Raw genomic sequence first — 19,617 nt, forward strand, 5'->3', positions numbered from 1 at the left:
TTGGAAGAAACATATCTCACCACATTGTACATGAGCCTCAGAATTAGCTAAGAGAAAGTGGTGTAGCAATTCAGGGTTACCCTTTCCCTGTACTAGGACAATAAAAGGAAAATTAGACAAGTCTAAAAGGGAAAAAGGCTGCCCAAATTCAAATTAATGTAAGTTGAACAAAAATTTACCTTTCTGGTTCACACCTGAAAGATCTGAGCACAAACTCTTTTAATTTTTTCCTAATTTTCATAAATTCTGAGTAATATATCATACCAAGATGAATACTGTGCATCAAACACAGATTACTGAAAGCATCTGGTATTGTTCAAAAACAGCTTGAAAGTATAATTAAGCAGATTTTGTATCTTCAGGACTGAACATGCATTAAATCTCTTCTTGTCTATTTTCTCAGAGTAACTGGAATTTTTTACCTCACCTTGCACTGATACAAGTGATAATGTTGTTGTTGTTGTTGTTTTTCTATGTAGGATTTTTGTTGGCCCATGTTCTGAAGTTATTACATACATTATTTTATTTTATTAAAAATGTATTGTACTGTATGTATCTGGAATTAATAAAGTTGCATTGTTTTAAAAGGTGTTACATGCAGGCACTATAGTTGTATTTCAATATCCCTGAATTATAAGATTTTTCTTATTTAAAAATTTTTTTCTTTCTTAAATTATTCTGTGACTTCTGAGCATTGTATGGTCATTCCCAGGTACAAATAAGATATTTTTCAAACATCTTTTTAAATTTTTTCATGGTTAAACCACATCATTATTATCTTTGTTCCTTCTTCTTCATCTTCTCCAGTGTGAAGATCCAATGTATCTCCCGTGTTCACTATTCTTTTTGTCCATAATGTCTCCCCATGCAGCCTGAGCTCATCTTTGTAAAATGCAACTTCCAATTTGTTTCTCACATTGTAGCATTTGTGAAATCAGGTGCATTTTGTCACATCTATATAGTGATTCCTTTTCCCTTCAAGACACTTATTAAATCAATGGTTCATCTTACATAACTGAGTCTTAGAATCAAGGAAATGTGACACATGGGATTTGGCAGGCAGTCACTTGACTCCTTTGGGAATGGCTTTTCTCATTTTCTTCCAGTATCTAGGCCTATATTGAGGGTAACATGATACAGAAAAGACTGCACTATTTTCTTCCATGTTTTTATATCTCTGACTACACAAGGGCCATCCTCAACCACCTCTTCCTGCTCATTCATCTCCTTTTGATCATTGTCTCCATCACAGTCCTCTTCATCTTCTACTTTTTGCAGAATCTTTTTGTCAATATTTTTAGAACTGATATTACTTTTTGTCTTATGGAAAATGGAAATATATATTCTGGAGATATTAAAAGCCCTGGGAGTCTCAGTGAGAAATATTATGAAAAAGTGTTTTATAATGTGATGCAATAAATATGATACTAGAAAAATATGTGTGGATGCCAAGAAGCACAGAGTTTGTGTGAAGAAGGTGTTGCTCAGAGCCCAATCTAGGCTTTCTTAAAACCAGGCAGGCTGACGCTAGACATAGCTATTACACATAAGCTTTATGTTAGAGTCTCTGGTCCTTCCCTTCCTTTGTCCATGCACTGCTGACCTCAGGGCCACCCCCTGCCCTTCAAATACAATTTGGAAGGTCTGGGTATATGTGAAGCAGGGAATTGGGACTGAGAACCTTTATAGAACTAGGGCTTTAAGGGGACCTCAAAGTGACCATATAGAGTGGTTCTCTCAGGACCGGCACCAGTTCACACCTATCATCCAAGCATAATTGTCCCTCTTTGTAAAGTAAGTTTTGTCTTCATCCACTTAGTTAGAGGATAGAAAAGCTGTACTCACTGTTCCATGAAAGCAGCAAGTAATCTTGCCTCTTCCTAGAGCTCAGGGAAGAAAACAAAATGTATCCAAGGAAATTGCTTCCTAAATTTGCAAGCTTGGAGTGATAATTACACTTTTCTGGGACCCTTAATAATAGCAAAATCTTACCACACTCAGAGATACTTCTAGAATAGGAGATGACGAAGACCTCCATAAATGGGAAAATTTGGGGTTAAAGATGTGTATATAATAAAAATATTTTTCACATAAAGAAATACATGAGGGAGATTAAGCTGATCTAGAAAAAAAAAACAAAACAAAACCTAGGAACTTGAGATAATTGAACATTATGCACAGACTCTGGCTCTGCCAATCACTTCTTTCCCCATTCTTTCTAATGAATCTCTCTCTCTTTCTCTCTCTCTCTCTCTCTCTCTCACACACACACACACACAACCACACAATGATATATATAACATATTGTATGATTCAGAAATTCCACTTTTAGGTATATAAAGAAAATAATTAAAAGCAAAGACTCAATGATATATTTGCACTCATATTTTCATAGTATTATTCACAGGTGTCAAACTGTGGAAGCAGCCCAAATGCCTATTGACTGATGAAATGGATAAACAAAATGTGGTATATGCATACAATAGAATTTGTTTCAGGCTTAAAAAGGAAGAACATTCTGACACATGTTACATGGATGAATCTTGAAGACATTATGCTAACAGAAATAAGCCTGACACAAAAGTGTAATTCTATTGATTAAGATACCTGTGGTAGTCAAATTCATAGAAACAGAAAGTAGAATGGTGATTGCCAGGAACTGGGAGTAATGGTGAATGGAAAGTTAAAGTCTAATGGGTAAAGAGTTTCAGTTTGGAAAGATGGAAAAGTTCTGTAGATGGATGGTGGTGATGGTTGCATGATAACATGAATGTACTTAAATGCCCCAGAACTGGACACTAAAAAAAAATTTAAATTGTAAATTTTATGTTATGAGCATTTAATCACAATGTAATTTTTTTATTTGAGTATAGTTGACACACAATGTTACATTAGTTTCAGATATACAACATAGTATTTCCACAGATCTATACATTATGCTATGCTCACCACAAGTGTAGCTACCATCTGTCACCATGCAATGCTATTACAATATCAAGGGCTATATTCTTTATGCTGTGCTTTTTATTTCCATTACTTCTTCATTCCATAACTGGAAGCCTGTGTTTCCCTTCCCCTTCACCCATTTTGCCCAATTTAAAAAAAAAAAAAAGAAGAGGGAAGGGGTGTTCATTTGCATCAAATGCAGCTCAGACAATGGATACTGTGAAAACACATAAATTGCCATTGAATGTAGCAAAATGAAGGCTTTAGGAATTCTGACAGTAACACTTTTGGTAATATTTCTATGGCATTGTGTTTATACATATAAATTTATATTTAAGTTATTGTGCAAAAATTTAAATAGTACACTACTTAGCTACCCAAAATGTTTTCATTGGAGAGAGAGCATATCTAATTCTTTGTGTCCCCAATAATTTCTGGCACAATATACTAATGTAAAAATTCTGAAATGATATGCCCCTGAAATGGAGCTTGATTTATTAAATAATCCATGTTTTTCCTCACAAATCAAGTGGTCAGTTTTCTCATATCTTAAAATTCCATTGGGGATTATGGGACTTTTCTATTTTCTGAATTTGTTCCATTGAACTGTCAAGTAATATGACTGTGCCACACTGTTTCATTTCAACTCCACAGCATAGCTCCAGCATGCTTTATTATCTTGGTTATTTTTATCACTTTTCTTCTTGAGATTTTTATTCTGGCTATACTTGCTTGTTTATTTTTCCAAAGAAATTTATCGCGTGGTAAAAACATTCTGTAGTTAATTTACTTGAGATTATGTTTATCTATTGATATTACTTCGCTGGATATTGGCATCTTTTTAATGTTTGTCCAGAAGATAGTATACTTTTCTTTTTCTTTTTTTTTTTTTTGAAGATTTTATTTATTTATTTGACAGAGAGACACAGCGAGAGAAGGAACACAAGCAGGGGGAGTGGGAGAGGAAGAAACAGGCTTCCCGCGGAGCAGGGAGCCCGATGTGGGGCTCGATCCCAGGACCCCGGGATCATGACCTGAGCCGAAGGCAGACGCTTAACGACTGAGCCACCCAGGTGCCCCCATAGTATACTTTTCAACTTATCCATGTCATGTCATCTTATTGATTTAGAAACATAGAGCTGACTTCATATAGAATTCACTTATTTCTTGTTAATATTATTTTATCTTTGGGGTTCCTATGGTAATATACAAGAACATGTTTGTTTGTTTTTAATATGTGAAAACTATTGTTTTAACTAATTTTATAAACAACCACATTACTGATTTTTCACATAAGTAGTTTTGTGACAACGTGTTAGTTTTTTGGAAGAATAAATGTAGTTGGACCCATAGCTCTCATCTTACATTGGGCTACGTACCATATCAATCAAATGTTTGAGAGAAAAAATTCTAAGTATATAATAAAAGTATTCAATATTTTAATTTAAGTAAATACATATCAAAATTTTAATGAAATATAATACTCCTCTTTAATCAGTTTGTGGAGGAAAAGTCACTCTCAAATATTATTGATGGGAGTATAAGTTAATATAATTTCTTTGTATAGCATTTTGTAAAATCAACTCAAATTATAATTGTACATTTCTTTGACCAAAACTTCCTATTGGAATTGTTATATGTTCTCTACTCATTGTAACATTGATATAATACCTAAAGATTGAAAACAATATAAATGTATGACATTATTTCCTATATATATTGTTATTTAAAGAAATTGTGGAATACAGGGTGCACTATGCTACAACGTGTGCAAAAAGATGACAGAATATCTTTGAAATTAGATTTTTGTGCGTGTCATCTTTGCCTCTTTGAAAGCGTATGTATGATTTCCTACTAAAACTCTAAATTGTTTATTTTGAACAGGGTCATATAATTCAATGTGACTCCAGTCTCTCTCATGGTAGCATTTTATTCTCTTTCCAGTTTAAGTCCCATGGCAATCAAACTCTTATCAGGAAAGAGATGGCTTATCACTACAAACTTGGCCCCTATTTCAAAGATATTTGTCCTGATCTGTCTCTACATATCTTATTTTGAGGAATGTTCAGATTCTGTGATATTTAGAGTGATAACATGATGTCTGCATCCTTCACCCTTGTCATACTTCAGACAAAACCTCCAAATCTTATCACTCTTAAATATCAACTATAAGAAGGGTAAATAAAATTCATATAACATAAAATCATGAAGGTCTGAACTCCGTGGCTGAGTATACAATATTATTTAATTTGGGAAAATAATGAGAAGACCATTAACCAGAGCAGATTTGCCTTTAGCCAGAACACAGAATACTCCAACTTTTGCTAGATATACCCTTAACATATTCTTCCTCATGAGGTTTCATGAAATCTGATTTAAACAAATAAAAATATTTAGCTTTTCTGCCTTTCCTCCTGCCTTGCTTTCAATGATAATGATGATGGTAGGTCCATCCCTTTCATTATGAATGGCCAAGTATTTCCCTTCACAAAGTAGGAAGGTGATCATCTTTCCTCTGGAATTTGCTGAGTAATTAAACTGATAGATGGATATAATAATTCCAGAATATAAAAATAAGTCACACATGGCAAAACTGATAGAAGGGAGTACAGGCAACCTCTGCCTTTCTTATTTGAGCTGGAAATGATGAGAGTGTTTCTACTGTTGTAATAGGTGCAAGGAGGGTAGTTGAGCTCATGCTGTCCAGAGCTGAGCATAGGGTATCAAATAAACAAATGGCCCAAAGTAGCAAGAAGACATGGTATAGACCCTCATTGTTAGGGTGAGGGCTATGAAAAAGGACATGTCTGACATGTCTTGCCAACATGATTTAATCAAAGGAATTCTGGAAAAATATCCTTGGTGACTCCCAAAATCATCCAGTGTGCCACAAGAAAGTACAAAATCAAATAACATCTGAATTCTAAAGAGGTGGTCATGGGCCAAACCTGACCTCTCTGTTTTATACAAAATTTTCTGCATTCTGAGAAGCCTTCAAGATGCTTTCAACTGGATGTAGAATTCCTGATATTGAGATTATCAACTAGATGGTTAGTAATTTTTTTGAAGATCTTATTTATTTATTTATTTGAGAGAGAGAGAGAGTGCACGAGAGCATGAGCGACAGGGAGGGGCAGAGGGAGAGGGAAGCGGACTCGCTGCTGAGCAGGGAGCATGATGCTAGGCTCGATCACAGGGACCTAGCCTTGGGATCATGACCTGAGCCAAAGGAAGCCGCTTAACCGACTCAGCCACCCAGGTGCCCCAATGGACGGTAATTTTTAAAGTAAGTGATGGTTTATAAAAATCTCTAAATAAGAAAGACTAGGACAAAATTAAGATATTTTTTCTAGAATTTAGGCAGACCAGTGGCATTAGGACCAAGAAGAAAGAGTTCATGCAGTTTTGAAACTGTGTGGTAACTATTTCATGCAACCGATATAATTACATTACCCAAAATTAGCTATTTGTTATTTTTGTTGGGTTTTGTATTAAGAATTTCTAGGGCTATGGGAGGTAACTGCTGAGGAACTTTGGCAGGTCACATGTTTTCTAGGTTAAATGGTGGTGCTGCTCTGAAAGATAATGTTTTGAGTCACAATCACAATCTTTCTGGGTAGTGCTGTCCTGGAGCAGTTCTCTGGACAAGATATTGGTCTGACCATAAGAACTCTCTGTGGACATCTTTTTGGAATGGTCGAACATTTTCTTTTTATCAAAAGGTCTTAACCAAAATTAATTTTATATAGTCATAAAACAGCAATCTGTTTATAAATAGCAGAATTTTAAAACTGTTTACATCAATAACTGATCTAACACCATGGAAGTGGCAGGAATGTGGGAGGGGGGTACTTTTTTGAGAAAAGATCGGTAAGTGCATGTTTAATGGAATTAAAATCATTACAATCTGCCTTTATATGACATTAAAAATATCAAGAATAAAGGAGACCAGAAAGGATACAAGATTACTAAAAGAGAAGTTATATTGAATTAAAATCACTCAAATGATAAAAATTAATGTTTTCTACATTTGTAGATGCATGATCCATTTCCAAGGCTTAATTATCATTTTCAGAAGTCTAATCATGCTATCAAGTACATTCTGATTTTATTTAAATTGATAAAATGAATAGTAATAACTGAAGTGCCAAGTAGCAACAAACAAATTTCAAAATAAGAAAATCCATTTAACCTGCACTAATTAGGAGATAGAGGGAAACTGATTTCACTAGAGCATCACTGGCAGGAAACCTCTGAACTAGCAAAGTATGTCTTGGTTTATGGATATATCCACCGTGCCTATTCTCCTGTGGGTATTTCAATATAGACACTTGTAGTCACATTATCATTTGCTCACTAAGAAGGTAAAACATAAGAAGTCAAGTCCAGAGGAAATGGAAAATTTTGGTTTCCTTGAAGACATCAAATTTTGTCAAAATAAAACCAATTAAGACTGAATGAGTTAAAATTTAAGGCATCAGTGGTTCACTGATTTATTTATTTCTTCCTCATTTTGAAATGATTCAGTGACTGGCAAATCTATTTGTAGAGGTGATGGGGGGAATGCCAGAAAATGTAGAGTGATTTTTACTAATTTAACAAATCCTTGCCAATGATTAAGTTTCAGTGGAACTGTAGGAACAACCATTACACAATTAAAATAATCTTTGAGCAATTCTCATGTTAATCCTGAAGGGTTAAATTATAATAACCATATTTATTTTTAAACAAATAAACGGGGGGGGAAAAAGAGGCTAGTGACCCAGACCTAATTATGAATTATCAGCTTGGATAATGCTAAATTTTAACAACTATTTGAATTATGTGGTGACCTCTCGTGATTAGAACAACACAATGGCAAAGATGCACTTGCTCATTTTTATTGAAATATTGGAAATAATTCTATGGTCTGTTCTCCCATTTTAAAATGTATCATTATTTTAATTCTTAACCTTTCTTTGAAAACCTATTCCCATGCATAAGTCATACCCATCAGTTTTAATTATGATAGTGGTAAATTCTCTGAAAAGAGGCCTCTGAGAATGTAACTAATTCTGTTCACAATGTTCATAATCTCATGGTTTTACAATGTCACATTAAGATAAGAAAAGTACTGAAATTATGAAATAGAAATTAAATGTATAAATCAGGCTAAAGTTCTTTTTAAAGCTGTTTTTAAAAGAAAACAAATTAAATGATTGTAATTATAGTTATTTAAGAGCTTCAGGTTCTTTTGTTTTTGGTCTGGTTGTAGTAGAAGATTCTCTACTGCCAAAATTATAAAGAAGAAAAATAACATCAACGTTATAAACAGAATGAAAAGTGATTCCACACTGGGTAGAATGGGTTTATATAATTCAGCAATGTTTTTAATATCTTCTTTGGTATTTTTTCTATAGTTAAGAATGGTTATTTTTATATTTCTGTTATTTGAAACGTACAGGGGTTTCTTTATTCCTCTTCAACAAATGACACTATCATATCTTAGCAATTGTTGAAAAAATATTCACTGCTTTTGAAAATCCTTCATGTGGCCTCTTTAACAGGGCTTTTCAACATTTAATGATCCCTAGAGACTCCAGTTTGTCAATGTTACTGTCAATGTTAATAATTTATACTTTCCCTAAATGAGAAAGGCACTGGAGAAAATAGGAGTGATAAATAAGGAAAAATAAGAACAAAGGTATAAATTTGAAGAAAGCAGAAATTTAAGGAAGAAAGAATTGTGTGTGTGTGATAAAAATTAAAAGAAGGAAAAACAAAAAGGAGAGGATGATTAATTTATACTTTTGAGATTCTAATATCAAGAAGCATAACAATTATTTAGGGGAGAAAAACATTTTTTAGACCTTAAACTCCCAGAGTAACATTTTCTATGACTGTATTACCTTTTGAATTTATTCCTTCATTCTGCAAATATTGGTTAAATATTTTACTGCACTGGGGGAGGGGGATCCTGTGATAAATCTCAGCGGCATCAACATCTTCAAAGAACTTAATGTTTAGTAGAAATATCTGAGTAAATTCATTAAAATTGGAAAAATACTATTTTATAGGTATTGTGCGGATATCTACATGGGTTCCATAAAAGGAAGAACAAAGAAGTGTCCCATGCTTACCTAGACTTAAGCCATGATGAACTTCACTGAAGAGGAGTTGGGAAATTAGACTAGGATTCCTAGAAAACAAAGAGAGAAGGACAGAAGCTTATTAATAAAACTTTATTAGGGAGTACAATGCCTGGGAAGGAGTGGAGGAGATAGACTCAAAGAACATATAAAAGCTGACCCTCAGGAGGGGAAGAATGCAGGGGGGCGGAAATCGGAGGGGGAGACGAACCATGAGAGACCATGGACTCTGAGAAACAAACTGAGGGTTCTAGAGGGGAGGGGGTGGGGGGATGGGTTAGCCTGGTGATGGGTATTAAAGAGGGCAGGTACTGCATGGAGCACTGGGTGTTATATGCAACAATGAATCATGGAACACTACATCAAAAACTAACGATGTAATGTATGGTGATTAGCATAACATAATAATTTTTTTTAAATAAATAAAATTAAAAAAAAAAAGCTGACCCTAACTTCCTGACAAGCTCTTTTTTTCTTATTTCCCCAGAGATCTTCACAAAGGCCCCGTGAATGGTTCGTGAAGCAGAGGGAGAAGAAAGACAGTTATCCTTTTCAATTGCCTCTCATCTCCCCTTGACCAGAATTTGCTACCATGAGTAATAATTCAAAATTTCCAGGGAGCATGCTGATTACCTATTGAATTTTGCTACTTCTCATGCTGGAGGAGTGATAGGGATGCCCGAGATTTGGAGGCAAGAGGTGGCTGGAACATTTGTGTGAGGTGTGACTCTGTAGGGTAAAATTGGAAGCAAGGAGAGGGATCAGGAATAGGGGCTTCTGAGACCTCTCAGCTGGAGCAATAGCTGCGGCAGTAGCCACAGAAGCAACTCATATTACCATATTACACAATTCTATGCTGGGAAGGTTTGACCAGACAAGAACTCAAGTGTAGAGATCTGGAATGACCCATAAGCTGAATCTTGTGCATGCTGCTTGACCTTAGTCTTGAAAAATAACTAGATGTTCACCAAACTGACAAAGGAAAATGTGGGTGCCATTGCAGGAAGCATCATGAGAAAGTGCATGATTATGTGTGACTATGACTATATTACTCCTGAATTCATCCATATTTCTCCATTGATACAGCCACAATCCTTCTCCAAGTGTTTAAATTAGTAACCTATTAATTTGTAGCCTTCTAAAAATCACTGTTTAATTGTTCTGTCCATATTTAACCTTTCTTCTTCCCTTTCATAGATCCATTGTTCATCCTCCAATGCAAATCTGGTTGTGACATTTCAAATCTTAAAATGCTTCAATGCATTTCCATTCATTTAGGATAAAATTTCCAATCCTTGACCTACCAAGATTTTCTAGCTCCAACCTATGTTTTCTCTTAGCCCTAACTTTGATGGCTCACTCTTTCCCTCACATGTGCCAAGATGTTTTCCCTTCCTGTATCCTCGGTACCTAGCAGAGTGCCTGACACATATCTATACAAATAGTCATGAAGTAAATGACTACAGTATTGCCCCTCAGAAGCTCCACTGAACAGGCAAGGCAGATTTATGGATATGTCAAAGACTGGAATGGAATCTACATAACACTACATGGAAACTTTCTTGTGTCCTGTTGTGTTGTTTTTGAAGAAGAGAAGGGCATTAGGAAAGCTTTAGAGCATTAACCCGTAAAAATGTAAAAGTGGAGTGAACATTTAGTTATTAATTGTAGTGCATTATAAAAGAAAACTACAATAGCAATTTTTGGAATTGTGAAGGCCTAATGGCATGATCAGAGTAGGGTGAGTAATCCTGTGTTACTGGTACATGGGTTGTCCTGGGAGATACCCTAGACAGAAGACTGGAATGGGAGGCTCCACTTTAGTGTATTTTATTTTTTGCAGTCCCAGATTTATGTTTTCCCATGAAAATATATACCTTCATAACAAGTTATTCTTCACTCTATCAAGGCCATTTTTTTGTTATAAGGTATGGACTTACTATGGGATGTTTCAATTATAAATCCTATCCTATCACACTTAATATTACTGTAAGATTTACATCCTTATGTTAAAATGTTCAGTCCCTTTAGATTCTATTCAAATCCAATTTTTGGCCTACAGCTCTATGAGATCAAAACTACTGCCTTTCACTTCCCTGTGATTTGTCTTGATTTTGTTTAAATTAATGCACTCACTGTTATTCTTTCTGTGTCTAAGCAGCTGTTCTGTAAAATATTTTCTTTCACAGTTTTATTAGCCCTTGTGAATCAGTCAGTGAGTCTCTTTCTAAACATTTGGCACACATTCCTCTAGAGATATGTTTTTTATTTCCTTCTTAATAACTATTTTTTCCTGCGATCATAAGCAATGACCTGAAAGAAGAGAACCCGTTCTTTGACACTTTCTATAAATACAAATTCTTCCTTGCTTTTCTGTCCTTTTTATCCAAAAACAGAATTAAGATAAAATAAAAAAAGATGTATTAATGATCTTTTTAAAAGGAACATAAAGCCTCATATATATATATATATATGTATGTATTCTCTACTACTCAATATTAAATACATTTCTATCATCCCCATTCATTGGTAATACTGAAGGATCAAAGCAACTAGAAATAACTAGGTAGTATAATATGTTCAACATGAGCCAAAAATGAAAAAAGTAATATTCATATTATAGTAATAATATTAAAAGTGAATTCTTTTTCAAACACTGTTCTAAGCACTTTGTGTGGATTCATTCAGATCTTCAAAACTCCCCGTGAGGTTGATAATAATATAACATCTGTTTAAATTAGTTGTCATTAAAGTAGAGACATCTTTAGGAAAAAAGTTAAGTAATTTTTTTTTACCAATTATATAACCTCAGTCTGCAGGTAGTGATAATGTTATATGAGCACAAATTGCCAGAGTTTACATGCTCATTAAGCCCTACCTATAAATACAATCTCAATACTTATTCCCATTGTCAATTTGTCCTGGTTGATCATGGCATCCAAAAACATTTTTAAACATGTATTTGGGAGAATAGTACTCTGAGTGCAGGTGTGGTGAATGGTAGTGGTGGTGTGGACATCAGCTCTATGTATATATCAAATAGTTACCTTTATTGTGTGAGTGCATATAAACACGAAAAAAGAAATTATTATGTACAGATATTAACAATTTTGCAAATGTGAAGATCCAGATACAATCAGTGTGTGGCTTTAAATTCTTTGCATTTGTTCTTTCCATTGTTGAGTATTGAGAAAGTCCAATGGGAAGCTATTGGCATAATAAAAATTTTTTTGCATAAAAACATAAAATTATTATTTCTGGACAATTAAACTAAATGTTTAACTTCTATAAAGCATTCCTTAAAATTAATTTTTAAAAGTCATAAAGACAACAAATTTTTATTTTATTTTTTTTAAAGATTTTATTTATTTATTTGACAGAGAGAGAGAAAGAGCGTACAAACATGGGGAGTAGGAGAGGGAAAAGCAGGCTCCTCGCCGAGCAAGGAGCCCAATGTGGGGCTCAATCCCAGGACCCTGGGATCATGACCTGAGCCGGAGGCAGACACTTAACCAACTGAGCCACCCAGGTGCCCCAAGATAAAAAATTTTTAAAATGCATACTCAGAATAATGGTATTTGAAGTAGCTGATTTCAATTCACAATTCAAAAGCAGTCATGTGTTATTTATAAAGCATTTTGCATTGGCAAAATTGTGCTTGATAATTATTTTTGTTATATTCCCTGAGAACAAATTAAGAATAAAAATATTATTTTTCAGCCTGAAGTAAAAAATAAAATAAGTAAATAAGTAAAAGTAGATAAATAAGTACTCTACCACTTTACTTAAAAATAAATAAATAACTGGTCTGCCACGCATCACCCTATAATGTGGTAGCACTTCCAGGAGTAAAATTCAGGTCACTTGTCTCCCAATTGTATGCTCTGTCCAGTAGCCTGGTATCCTTCAGCTGGATTATTTCATAGATGCCAGTTGGAATATGTGCACAAAATCGACCTCAATATCTGTTTTTCCCAGGAAAGTGTTATATCTCCCCTCTTATCTGATTTTACATATTTTTAAAAGAGAAAAACTAGAAATAAAATGGAAACCGTTTGAGTGAATATGCATGCTAATTTCCCATAAAAATATTTCTCAAAACTCATTCATATCATTAAATATTTGTTGAGTTCTAACTATATACTATTTCAAAGGTAATTTTAATAATGTCTATTTTTAACCATACATTTTTATATTGTTACTAAATTTGTACATTCTACTTCCTGGATAGAATAATAAAAATTTCCAATTCAATTTTTCAATTCATTAGCAACCATGAAAATTATCAGTTAACAATTGGTACCCTTGGAAATGTACATCAATGGCACAATATAATATTTTAAAAATAAATGTAACCATCAAAATTTAAATATGAAAAGAGATGGGAAGCCTGGGTGGCTTCATCGGTTAAGTGACCAACTTTTGATTTTGGCTCAGGTCATGATCTCAGGGTCATGAAATCGAGTTCTGCACCAGGCTCGGTGCTCAGGGGAAAGTCTGCTTAAGATTCTCTCTCTCCCTGTCCCTTCCCCTTGCCCACCCCCCGACACACGCTTTCTCTCTCTCTTTCTCTCTCAAACAAATAAATAAATAAGAAAAGGGCATTTCTCACATCATTGGAAATTAATAAATGCTTATTTAATTAAATTTGATCCAATCATCCAAAATTAAAATGTAAAGATCTTGAGGAAAATGTAGCTAAATTATTAAGCAACTTTGTTTTGTTATGTTTGGTAAAGGAGTAAAAATTCATCAATACAATTGCCATGCCTGTTTTACTCACTACTATATTCCCTGGACTTCTCTTAATGTACAACCCATAACAGATATAATTGTTCAACAAATGAACAAACACACAATGAAAGGCTGGCACTAATCCTTTTTTAAATTTTTCATTTTCTTCACATTTTCCATTTTAATATAAACCCATAACTCAGAAATCCAGCACCTTTTTTTTTCATCTAATCTCAAATGACTTTGTAACTAGTCAGTCAGGACTACATGCCATATAATACATGAAAAAATATAGTAGTTTGTTTATAGTCTTACCACGATATTTGCCACCTTATTTACTTAATTATGAAACTGATTAATTTAATTGTTTCTCTCTGATATGACACTGGTGGAGTTTGAAGCCATTATTACCGCTTAGGTGTTTTGTTTGTTTGTTTCAATTCAAGTTAGTTAACTACAGTTCAGCACTGGTTTCAGGAGCAGAATCCAGTGATGAATCCAGAATTCATCACCCACATGCAACACCTAGTGCTTATCCCAACAAGTACCCTCTTTAAGACCATCACCCATTTAGCCCATTCCTCTCACCCCCACCCCCCCAGCAACCCTCAGTTTTCACTCTATAGTTAAGAGTCTCTTATGGTGTGCTTCCCTCTCTGGTTTTCTTATTTTACTCTTCCTTCCCTTCACCTGTGTCCATTTGTTCTGTTTCTTAAATTCTACATAAGTGGGGACACCTGAGTGGCTCAGTTGGTTAAGTCACAGGAATAAAAGGCATAGAATAGGGAATATAGGCAATTATATTATAATAGTGTTGTATGGTGACAGATGGTAGCTACACTTGTGGTGAGCATAACACAGTGTATAGAGAAGGTGAATCACCATGTTGTACACCTGAAACTAAGGTAACATTGTGTGTCAACTATACTAAAAAAAAACACCTTAAAAATGATTATAAAAAGCTGTTGTCAAATTATCTTTTCTTTAAAGGAAGATTTCATGGGAACTCTCCTTGCAAATAATTTAAAAGTGGTTGAAGTTAACAAAATTTTATGACACTACCAGTTAAGTATACTCATACACCAATAGTCTTGAAATATTGTTAGGCATCAGAATAATTAGAGAATTCTGTTAAAAAATCTGAGTCCTCTAACACCTGTTAAATAAATATCTCTAAAGGAAAGGGCTGCACATCAGTATTTTATGTAATATAGATTCCATGTGATTCTGACACGCAGCATAATTTGGAAATTGCTACTGTAGAAAATATATTTATCCTGCATGGATTTAGGATTATAATGAAGCTTGCCAGTAGTTTTTTACAAATATCTAAAGTGAGGGCGCCTGGGTGGCTCCATCCGTTGAGCGTCTGCCTTTGGCTCAGGTCATGATTCCCGGGGTCCTGGGGTCGAGCCCCACATCAGGCTCCATACTCAGCGGTGAGTCTGCTTCTCCCTCTTCCTCTCCCTCTATGATTTCTCCCACTCTCTCTCAAATAAAGAAATAAAATCTTAAAAAAAGAACAAATATCTAAAGTATATGTAAGTTTTCTTTTTTTCATGATAACTCAGCTTTAACTTTCATACTTTCTCTTTCTTTAAACTGAGTTTCTTCAGAAAATGCAGTTAGGTGGAATCAATGTGTACTGCTTTTGCCTATATTGGAATAATATTGAAAGTGTTATCATCCCCATTTCTTTCCCTTTCCCTGAATCTATAGAATTTGCCATGTAACTTTTGTGGTTCCTTTCACTAGGGGTAGTGTTCATGTTTCTGCCCCACTAATTTTGCACTTGGCCATGTGATTTACTTGGGCAGACAAAAATGTGGTCAGAAGCAATGGCAGGCCAATTTCCAACCTGGATCTTTTTAGAAACATTGTGTGTTCTACCTGTTATATGTGCACTTCTATCTCCTTCATGAGAAGACAATAACCCTAGGAGATTCTGCCCCTTTAGTCCAGGCCCTAGAATGACATGTAAAACAGACCCAACCTACTCAACACACAGAGCCATGAAGGTGAATAAAACACTGTTATACATTACTGAGACTTTGTATAGTTCATTATGTCGCATCACAATGGTCAGAAGTAACCAATGTATATATCTGGGATAGCATAATTTGGGGCTAATATTCACTATTTTATACAAGAACTGAGTAAATCCACCAAAAGTAATTGACATGTATTTAAACTTTTCTAAAATGCATAAATATTGGCAAATATGTTAAATATAAAAAGGGTTATTTTTATAATTTAAAATAAGTCATCTTTATTATTTCTTGTTTATCTTTACATCTCTGACAACTAGTATAGGATTGGAATAGGGTTAGCACTTAAATATGTATAGAATCATTATATGAAATACAGAGTAATTGACTTAAACTGATGGATTTGCCTTTGATTTTTTTTTTTAAAGATTTTATTTATTTATTCATGAGAGACAGAGGGAGAGAGAGAGAGAGAGAAGCAGAGGGAGAAGCAGGCTCCCAAGGAGCAGGGAGCCCGATGTGGGACTCGATCCCAGGACCCTGGGATCATGACCTGAGCCGAAGGCAGACGCTTAACCATCTGAGCCACCCAGGCGCCCAAGATTTGCCTTTGATTTTTTTTTTTTTTAAAGATTTTATTTATTTGACAGAGAGAGACACAGCGAGAGAGGGAGCACAAGCAGGGGGAGTGGGGGAGGGAGAAGCAGGCTTCCAGCTGAGCAGGGAGCCGATGCGGGGCTCGATCCTAGGACCCTGGGATCATGACCTGAGCCGAAGGCAGACGCTCAATGACTGAGCCACCCAGGCGCCCCTGCCTTTGATTTTGAGAACATAATATTTTATTACTGAGATACTACATGTATCTATTTTTTAATAAAATATAAGTTTATACCACTTATGATAGTTTTTTCATTCTCATAAGTAAATATGTAATAAGACTACTTAAGATTCTACTATAACCTACTACTTTCAGAATTAGATAAGTAGATGCCATTTGTACTTAAACCTATTTTTCTAGCATACTAAGTATTGTATTAGGTTTCATAATTAACAATCACAGTAATATAGCATACTAAGTATTGTATTAGGATTCATAATTAACAATCACAGTAATATTTTGTCATTTTGACAGCAAACCACAAGTTCCAGTTGAATGGCATTTGAAGTTTATGTAACAGTTACTGAATGTGATTACTTCTGTTAATGATTCACATGGACTTGAATGTAAATATCTCATAACAACAAGGTTCAGTTCTTTGGGATTCCAGGCAGGTTTAATCCACAAACCTCAGTAACAATCATGTAGTACTTTTTGCAGATCCTTAAATTTATTTGAGTGTGTTTGAATTTTTACTATGCCAGTGGCAAAGTTCAAATAATTGCTAGACATTATAAAAGCATGGTAGAATACTATGTCCTTATTAACTTTGTTTTTTTTTCTTTTTAAAGATTTTATTTATTTATTTGTCAGAGAGAGAGAAAGTGAGAGTGAGCACAAGCAGGGGGAGTGGCAGGCAGAGGGAGAAGCAGGCTCCCCGCTGATCAGGGAGACTGATGTAGGACTCGATCCCAGGACCCTGGGATCATGACCTGAATGAAGACAGACGCTTAACTGACTGAGCTACCCAGGTATCCCGGTCCTTATTAACTTTGAATGAAAAAAAATAAATATATGTTGTGATGTACAGCAAATTGCTAAGTTTTAATGGTCCTCTTTTTGTTTTGAGGTACTAAATCAAAGTATAAATATAAAGTGTATTAGAACGTGATCCTCTTATACTTAAGTTTTGGCATTCCTCTCTGATAACATCTTTATCATGAACAAACTCCCTCATAATTTTGACTTGTCTATTCATATGCAATTGCTCATTAACTGAGCATTTTTTCTAGTTTTATTATACCTTTTGAGATGTTCTCCAAAGTAAGCTGCATTTTCTTCTAATGTCTTTTTAATATTTGATGACTTTGGCAAAGGAACCTAATATGCTTTAGTTCTCTCTTCCACCAAATCCTCTATCTTCCAATAATTCCTTTCCATGTTATTTGTGTCCTGATAATACTTTTATCATCTTTCTCACTGAGGCCGTCTACCAAACTCCAAGACACTCATCCACTTCCTTCAGTGATTTCTATTCATGGATCACAATCTTCTTATTTGAACTCATGCTCTATCATCATTTTTTTGAAATCTTAAAAATGCAGTTAAGAGTCTTCTAAAATTCTGCTCCCACTGTTTCTTAAAATTTTTTGTTATAATAATCTTCACTGTACTTTAGACAACCAACAAATAACATTAAAATGTGTCTTTATCAGAAATGCCCTATTTCTTCTATTTTCAGTTCTGAAATAATTTTTCTCACTACATACTCATGTCTTTCTACCACTCTCATCCCCATTAATTTTACTCATGGTGACTCCTGCTTAACTTGCCTGTCACAGGTGTGTTGGTAGTCCTCAGCCTCCTTGTGACTTCATCATACTTTACCCAACCTAATCATAGTCTTTCACAGCAAGGTACACGTAACCCTAGATATTTTTCATTTCTTTTTCTTTTACTTCCTATTTTTCAATTACTGGACTCTGGTGAGTCCATTATCTGTTAACCTGCACTATCTGTTTCATCCTTTGAAATCATATTATTTTCTGAAATCAGAGCTATGTGATACAATGTGATCTAATCTCTCACCATGATTTAGCAAATTTTAGTTATCATCTAATGCCCTAATAAAAGTACCCATTTCCTGACTAGTCACCCTCAGCAAAGTAATGGTAGTTTTCTCATTCCAGTTTTGTTACTTTATTGAATGTACATGTATTTTCCCAGGTCAACCAGGCAGCATGTCACCTATCTAAAGGAGAGCCCAGATAGAATATCAGACCTGTGTGAATCTCACCTTGCACTTTTACCTTCACTCTTATTTTTCTCCAAACTCTGAGAGTGTCCCAAACTCATAAGGCAAAGTCTGGATGGAGACATGATGAGGATGAATTTATTTCCAACACATTTAATACAGGATGAAGCTAAACAGGATAGCATTCTCTCCTGAAGGAGAAGCCCTATAGTCTGTAAGACAAACTCAGGTGATTTTTTTAAATCATCAGTATAAATGGACACTGACAAATCAGAAAAGACACTTAATTTACCATTTCCAGGGACAGCTGTATCATTAGGACCTATTGTATAAAATGTTTATTTATGAAATATTTTATAAAATGTTGAATTTTGTTACTTCCCTCTGCATCTGAAGTAAGGACAATAAGAGTCATGTGCATTGGGTTTCTTTCCTCCTTTCTACCTTCCTTCCTTCCTTCTTTGTTTTTCTGTTATTTTTATTTTCTTTATAATATTTATTGACTCCAAATACGTTGAATTTTATTTATTTTATCAGAGTTATACATATACACATTTTATTTTATTTTTTTAAGATTTTATTTATTTATTTGACATAGAGAGAGAGAGACAGAGTGAGCACAAGCAGGGGGAGTGGCAGGCAGAGGCAGAGGAAGAAGCAGGCTCCCCACAGAGAAGGGGGAGCCCGATGTGGGACTCGATCCCAGGACTCCGGGATCATGACCTGAGCCGAAGGCAGTCACTTAACCAACTGAGCCACCCAGGTGCCCCATATACATATTTTAAAGCATCAGTTGGCTTTACAAAGTATGTTCTGGGATAGGCTAATGCCCTGAGAATAACTTCAACTTCTTCAGCTATACTTTCTGTGACTTTACAAGTTGGCCCCTGAGATAATCTTCATTTTGTAATGAATTTACCTGTGCAATTAAAAGGAGATTTTATTATCACCAGTGTTTCTAGGCATTTG

At 34.8% G+C, this 19,617-nt stretch overlaps 1 pseudogene; it reads right to left on the reverse strand.

Moving 5' to 3' along the window:
- Positions 1 to 742: 742 nt before the first annotated feature.
- LOC113909302 lies at positions 743 to 18,773 on the reverse strand (annotated as a pseudogene).
- Between the last annotated feature and the right edge of the window lie 844 nt (positions 18,774 to 19,617).

This window comes from Zalophus californianus, chromosome 6 (assembly GCF_009762305.2).
Source record: "Zalophus californianus isolate mZalCal1 chromosome 6, mZalCal1.pri.v2, whole genome shotgun sequence".
Classification (NCBI taxonomy): domain Eukaryota; kingdom Metazoa; phylum Chordata; class Mammalia; order Carnivora; family Otariidae; genus Zalophus; species Zalophus californianus.